We start from the raw sequence: 8,548 nt of genomic DNA, 5'->3' as shown, positions 1-8,548 counted from the left end.
ATATATATGTATATTACTATATATATATATATATATGTATATTTCGGTGTATTACAATGTCTTTCGATGCGAGTCGCAGGCAGGCACCGCATTGCATATACCATTGTATACGGAATACACCGGGGTCACACGATACTGTAGTAACGAAATATTATAAGAAAGAGAGTTTCATTCGCGGCAACGTTTTCGTTATATTACGTGCCGCTAGAATCAGAATGTTCACATTGCAAACGAGGGGACGAAACGCGCCCTTGCGCATAAGAGACTATCTGTTCTACATCGCTTCTGTTCATGGACGAAAGTATGATACGTGAGGATTGGAAAAGCGAAACTTGCGTTACTCGAAATTTTTTCGATGTTAAATCAGAGCGCAATTTTATTTTGTATCAAATAAACTATTAGATATTTTTTTCTAATCCAATAATGAAAAAAAATGCAGAATGTGGGTTTTGCTTCTGTCAAATTGGAAAGGAAGTAATATCGTTATTTTAAAAGTATTAATATGTAAAGAGATTAGTCTTTTTAGAGACTAATTCAATCGGAGATTGATTATTACAAAGCAATATTACTTCATTTCTAATCTGATATCTAATTTCTCACGTTGTTAGAATACTTATCATAGAGATCATTGAAATTTTCAAAATCTGAAATGTGATATTGTATAAGTTCGGAAGGAGTTTCGTATGAAGTAAAAGTTATGCGACGTACGCACGATACTTGTTTAGTGTACAGAGTTAAAATTCTGGTTTTATTTGATGAATGGGCCGTTACTGTCCAATACTGTTAATATCCAACGTCGATCATTTTTAATATGCGAACTACCTGTAATTAATAAATAATAAAAGAGAAAATTTTTGTTACGTACTGAGTAAGAGCTATAGAGAATTATAAAAAACGACTTTGCATGATATCTACATAGCGATGAAAAATTCGTAAAGAATACAGTAGGTTGTGCAATTCATTGATTTTTTTCTAAAAAAAAAATTGCTCGAATGCATACAGAAATATTATTTATTGTACATTTAATTATAACCGATTAGTTGAAAATGACGAAAATGGATGATTAAATTTTAATTAGTATCAGCTATTCAAATTATTGCTTTTTTAATTAATGTTACTATTTCACCAAATTTTTAATGAGTAATCCTCGTCAAATTGAGCCTTCTTGAGAAAAAAAAGGAAATACATTTGTGATTTTCATAAAGATCCTAAAAAGGAAATATTAATGTCCGCTTTTTCCTATACATAGATATATCGGGAGAATAAATTTAAAAGAAAAATTAATATATTCGCGAATTTTAAAAATAGCATTAAAATCGACTGACCGTAGCAATAATTAATATAATTAGTGATTACTTAGCTCATTCCAAATCTCTAGCACATAGAAAGGAAATTTGGCCGGAAAATATAAAATTGTGGAGCATTAATCGACAGCAACTGATAACAATATTAATTATTAGCAATAGAAGACATTGGTGCATTCAATTAATTAATATATTACGTGATTGACCGTAATTGGTAACCAAATTGATTAATCTAATAAAAGGGAATGTGCTTATCCTGAATTTTTTGATTCTTGATTAAAATAATTATAATAAATAATATATGTAATTAACTTCTATCTCTCATTAAAATTAATAAAAGAGGACTCTGTTTTTGAAATATCATTTCAAGATCACTTGAACTTAAAGAGTTCGAAGATATGTAACATGAATTTATAAAAGAATATGTAATTATTACTTAAAAAGTGTGGTATAATTCAACGATTTATCGGTGCAGCTTCACTGTAATCATAATGATCTTTTGTAAACGCTGCGTGATCGTAGCGGCCCATTTCATGATAATTTTATATAAAATATGAACGAGGGAAGATTGATTTTTTCTCTTTATTCGCGATTTACATACAATTGTACAAGTTGCACATCCAATTTGAAGCATTTTTAGAGAAAAAAATGACGAAGGAAAAAGAGAACAGACATCTTGGATATGATGAGGGAAGAGAATTTTTCGAAGAGCTTTTTACGCAACAAAAGTTTTGCGTCGCAACATTCAGTTTTCGAATCAGTGATGTCATTTTTTTTTTGCTTTGTAGATCCGTCGCATGCGACGCTTTCTCCCCCCCCCCCCATTCGTTATCGGCAGAATTTTTGTCACACTGCCATTAGGAAAATGATGTTAATTCGTACGTTTCGATTAATCGCTCGTGAGAGTAAGGAATGTAAGAAGAATCATAAATCGCACCCCCTTGCGCTGCAAATGATCATTGTTATAGATTCATATACAAATTTCGTATATGAATCGTTGTGAATCGAGGAGGACGATATTTTGTGAGTCTCTCCTCCGAGAGTCACTCAGCTAAAAAGAAAGATAAAAAAAAGGGAGAAAGGAAAGAGTGAAGGAGATGAATTTTGTTTTCTCTCGTAGAAGACTCGCAGCTGCGCGCGGCGCGTACATTGTAATTATACATATTACTTTATTTGTTGAGCGACAGATATATAGAAATGTACATTGTCATTATTATTTTCTACGGATTAAGGTATCATAATAAATGAATCGCATAAACATAATTATGTCTGTCCCTGTTATTTCACGCTCTGTCTTTCCGCTAATAATTTATCGTTTTTTTAAAAACAATTAAATGTGATTAATTGCGTCTATTAATACTAGTTCAAATTTTGATCTGCAAACTTAAATAAATTTTTCTTTAAATCTATTAAAGTTTCGCGCTTTACGGGTAAAGTAAATAGTAATTTTATTGATGATTGATAAAATTAATTAATGATATTTTACCTGAATTTTTTAATTGTATTTTAATTTGTATCATTATTGTAAAGTCGTGTATTTAAAAAAAATCATTATATATACATATGTATGTACATGTATTGTATATACAATATAAAAAATTTTCGACAAATATATATTAAATTGTTACTACAATTAAAAATTAAAAGAAAAGTGATATATATTTTAAATTATCGATATACCGCATGCTTTATCAACCAATTCTTAATTTCTTTTTTTTATTCATATACATGTAGATACATATATACATATGCATATATACATTACTATTTAAATTATATCACTGACTGAAACCATACAATCTAAAAATGATTCTAAGATGTTTTACAAATTTTTTAAAAAAGTTTCGAAGATTATCAGGCTCTATAAAAACGTCACAAATATCTTTCTGAAAATATAAGACATTTATGAAATTTTAAGATATGTTATAGACAATGTCGAAATGCTTTAATGTTTTTTAGGGATGTACTAATAATAAACTTTGCTCGAAATTAGATTCGATCAATCGAGTCATCGATAAGTTTGACGCCACTTACATAGTGTTCGCCTCATTTTATCGCCATGTTTTATTACTGTGCCAGCTAGAAGTGATAAATAATGTTTACTCAAGGGGATACTAACAATGTACCGTCATCTACTAAAATACACGGCTCTCGCATGGCTTTCTGGAAAGTCGATACAGTTCGACCAACTTTTCCTCCATTATTATGAAGCGCGCGAATGGTAAAGAACTGACAGGACTCGTTCGCGGGAATTGACTGCTCATCAGATAGAAAATAAATCTCTATATGCATTCCATGTGCGGATTCTGCGGGCACGGATGCTGCGGAGCGGAATTTTAACGCGACTTCCGGACTTCTCTCGTGTCCGATCAAATGGGAACGTGTTACACGTATCGCCTTGTAAATAGCAATCGTAAATATAACGTCGTGAGCACGTTGGGAATGCTTTCCAAGAAATGTTGGCTGACGCATAAAATGCCTAAAGTTTGTGTACGTCGTATAATTATCTAATTTTGTTCTGCATATGTAATCCCGCAAAAGGAAAGCAGCACAATCGTGTTATTTAAGTTTTTCCAAGTGAAATCTTATTTTTCATCGTCTCAAGTTTATCATTTGCTTCAAGTTTTTTGATGAGATTTAAAGGAAGCGAATCAATATCACGATGCGAACTTCTGTTATGGTTTCGAATTTTCTGCAAGTAGAAGTTCGGTTGAACACGCTCAACGTGATAAATTAATTTTTCTTTCCTCGTTTATGTTAAAGATCGATTCAAGGGAGTCGATTGTGTATCTTCGAACCAGTGAAAATTATAAAAGTAAACGAATTCATTAGGTATTGATTAATGAAATTATAAATATTCTTGCTCACTTTTATAATTTTCATCTTATTTTCAAACACTCTGAGAGCTCAATCTATATAATTGCGAACTTAAGGAACATACAAAAATTAATAGAAAAATAGCTAACAAAATAGCTTTATTTTGATTCTTAAAGTCTATAAACAGTCAAATTTTGTAATTAAAAATCATCATTTTGACTTTCATGACGTTATAAAATAAAGTCATTTTGAATTTCTCTTGACTTGGTGTGTTAGTTGGATAATTATAATTGTGATTGTAATTGTAAGATTTTTGTTTTTACTGATTAATTAATTTTTACAACTACAACCACTTACAATTACGCTTACGCAATTGTAAAATGAATTTTTGAAACCGCTCCTTTTACATCAGCATGAGGATCGAAATGAGAATCACGCGAGTCTGTTCTCGCAGGAGAGAAGACAACGTGAGACGAGGCGGTGTTCACTTCGTCGTCGGATAATATTAAATCGCCGGCATGTACGCCTATTATTGCGTGACGGTCGATTACGGGGAACATTGCGAATACCGTTGTGTTGACACGCACACATCTCGTCGGGTGTGACCTACATCATGATTCCATTATGCAGCACAAGTATACCGCCGCTGTAGATAAACGACGCGCGCAAAGAGGGTCGTTCTAGCAGCAAGTCCTCTCCGCGTGGCGTTTAGCAGTCAAGGATGTTATCCGTTGACCGATCGTATATTTAGAGAAGATACTAGAGAGGTAGACCGCACATTGCCGCCGAACCGCGGTAGTTGCCGGATAGGAAGTGGTTACCAGGGAACGATTTGCAAATTCTCCGCGGCACCGTCTGGCTCTAGAAATTATTGCTTTACCTAATAATGGAACGTTGATAAACTCACTACCGAATGTCGTTCTCATGTTGATCAAATAAAATCGATAATAATCAAAATGAATGCTGGTATAATATTTACAATATTTTTAAGCAGATTAGAGACAATAAAAATGACAATGCAGCAATTAAACGCATTGATTTTAATTTATTTTGCCGTTGAAATATTATCACCGGCGACGGCGGCGGCAATACTTGACGCTTTTTCTAATTTATAATGTCTAATTGCAATTAATATACACGCATTTTAATTCATTGCTTGAAATTTTTACTGATCGTCATATTAATCAAATATAATATTAATTTTTAATATTAATTATTAATATTAATACATCATTAATTATATTTATTAATTATTAATACAATAATATATTATTTATATTTATTCATTCGATTTTTTTACTGCAACTATTGGCTAATATTAGTTGCAAAACAGTTCTTATTTTGTCGCGTGACCATCGTGCTGTTAATATTTTTTTTTTTCACGAATAATATTTCGCAATTTTATATACTTAAATGTATAGAAAAAAAGAGAAAACATGTAGTAGTACAGCCGAAGAGAGACTTAAATTGTTGTCGTAAACTGACATTTCTTACGGCGTAATTGTGTGATCGATCGTACTTATATTTTGTAAAAATACGTATCTCTTATGTATAGTCGATAATGTACGCGATAATCGTAATGTTAAGTAACACTTTCGCTATTTATCGTTTTATCCTAATTTCTCTAAAGACATAATGTATATGTACCTTCTTCTATAAACAATTATCGTTTAATTTCATTTGATATGTGATTTTATATATATATATATATATATATATATATTTCGTAAGATTATATTAAATTCAATTTTCTGTTATCTTATTATGATAATAATATTCCTAGGCAGTCCTCGGATCTGCCACAAACTATGTTTGAATAGAAAATATCATTATTGTTTATAAAATTTTTGTTTAATTTAACATTAATTTAACAATATTATTTAACTTGTTGCTTGATATTACTTACGATATTTACGTGTTAAAAGATTTTTTTCTTTAAAGGTATATGAATTCAATTCTTTTAGGATGTAAAAAGATCAGAAACAAGATATTGGTACGTGAGATGAAGATAAAGCAGCAAGCTTATCTGATTTTCCATTTCCTATTTAACAAATAAATTCCATTCTCGTATACCGCTGGATGTGATGGAATTTACACCCTTAAAAATGGGTCAGATCTGAAAAAGCTAAAACATCTCGCAGAAAAACATAAACGATTATCTCGTTTAAATTTTATCTTTTTATGAAGCTCACCATACATTCACTACGCCTTAACAAGTCATTATAAAAACGATCGCAATTTCTATATTTAAAAAACAAGATATTCGTGCGATTTTAAAAAATAAACTTTAGTATATAGTTATCAATAAATTAGATTACATATGTATATAGTTATGTTTTACATTACGTCAAAATAATTACAGAAAAAAGTAGATTGGTTAATTTAATAAAGCTACAGCTTGCGCGAGTTCAACATTTATAAATAATTAAAAAGATTTCATAGAGGATTCAATAAAGAAATTATGTTTGCAAGCAATTATCAGTATATAAATTTAACTAATTTTTGCTACAATAAAAATTGCTAAAGTAATAAGTTTTCTTCAATACATTAGCAAAAGTATACGTTTTAATTAGCACATTTCGTTAAAAATTTTGTTAAAAATTTTGATCTATATATTGGACTGATTTTCGTAAAAAGTTATCTTTATTACGTTAACAAATTTACTATACTATTTTAACAAATGATGAATTGGCTGCGTTCAATAAAAAAAGCAGCTTTGCAATTGCTGTAGAAATTTTTTAATATAATTGATCTTGCCCTTAGTTCCTCATTGAATCTAAATGTATAAATCAATCATATTCAAGAATTTTATAACAGTTGCAAAGCTGCTTTTTCTACTGAATGCAGCCATTTATAATTCTTTGTTGCTAATTTTTTCAGATGTAAAACTTTACTAATTTAACATAAAAACTGACCGTCTGTATATTACGGTTGTAGATTTGTTCAATCAGTGAAGTTTTTAATTGTTTCAACAAGTCTTTTTTTCTACGCTGTTAAATTTCATTTAATTTGAGTTGCCACTGTTTCTACTTAATATATCGTTATTTTATACTAAATCGATGGATAAATTTGATGTTATATAATATCCAATTGACACTATACAATGTCAAATTTATCCATATTGCTTTAGTATAAAATAACGATATATTGAGTAGAAACAGTGGCGACTTAAATTAGATTAAATTTCACACTATAAATTTGACAGTGTATGATCCCATGCAAAAATTTGTGTAAATTCTGTGCAGTTCGTTTCTATTGCTTACGTATGTATTTATTTGTATTAATTCTACTTTTAGCGCAATGCATATGACTTCGGTTTTACTTTATGTAAGTTTTATATTATCATTGTATAATGTAATAATTTTGATAATCATTGGGCTATTCATTACATAGCTAATTTGGCATTTGGATAAAGAAGAACGAATTATTTTGTCCCAAATTGAAGGGTTGAAACGTACATTTTATTTGTTTTGTTCATTCACACGAAAAATAAAGAATTTTTGTGCATCAGAATAGCTGATGTAGACTCTGATGGGTTTTTTTACATTTTTCACTGTGATAGATTCTTTCGAGTCTCATTATATATATTTGAATTCTATTTTTTTCGTTCTCTCTTTTCCTCCTCCTCGAAGGGATTAACAATAATCACGTTTTATTGTAAAGGGCGAGAGGATTTCGAAGGATGATGTGAGACAAAGAGCGAAGCGTCCTTTGCTAAATTATCCGCCTCTGTGCCTCGCGAGCTACGTATGGAGAGTAAACTCAGCGAGTCCTCCCCCTCACGCAGCAAATGTGCAAAAGTGGGTCGACTGAAATAGGTCGAAAATAAATTTTTCCGCCGACTATTGCCGTCGTTGTCATTCTACCGAGGGAGTGTTTTCCTTACGCGCGTGGTCCGTCGATTTCGCGCATGTATCTTGCCGATTTTCCTTCCGATCTTCGTTATCTGTTTTGTTCCTCTCGTTTTAGCAATCTCACGAGATCTAACTGACAAAAATCTCAGGAGACGAATACAATTTTCTTTTATCTCTCTAAAAGACCCCTTACTATATAAAGAAAGTGTTATATAAAAAAGGAAAAAAGATTTCTGGCTGTTACAAATTTCTGACCTGTTAGAAACGTTATCAAATTCATTGTAGAAGAAATTCCAATGTAACAGCTTTGTCAACGACAACGATACTGATAATAATAATTACTCAAGGGAAAATTTTTAATAATTATATAATTGTGTAATTTGCATTAAGTTATGTAACTTTGTTGTTATGTAATCCATTCGCTCAACCTTATATTGCATTATCGTATATAATTATATTATATATATATCAATTGAAATAAATTTTGTTATAAATTTTTTTAATAATTCTGATACTTACATAAATTAATAATTAATCTCATATTAAATATCATTATTTTATATATGAATTAAA

This window comes from Trachymyrmex septentrionalis, unplaced genomic scaffold (genome assembly GCF_001594115.1).
Source record: "Trachymyrmex septentrionalis isolate Tsep2-gDNA-1 unplaced genomic scaffold, Tsep1.0 scaffold22, whole genome shotgun sequence".
Classification (NCBI taxonomy): domain Eukaryota; kingdom Metazoa; phylum Arthropoda; class Insecta; order Hymenoptera; family Formicidae; genus Trachymyrmex; species Trachymyrmex septentrionalis.
Note: the sequence above shows the minus strand (reverse complement) of the source record.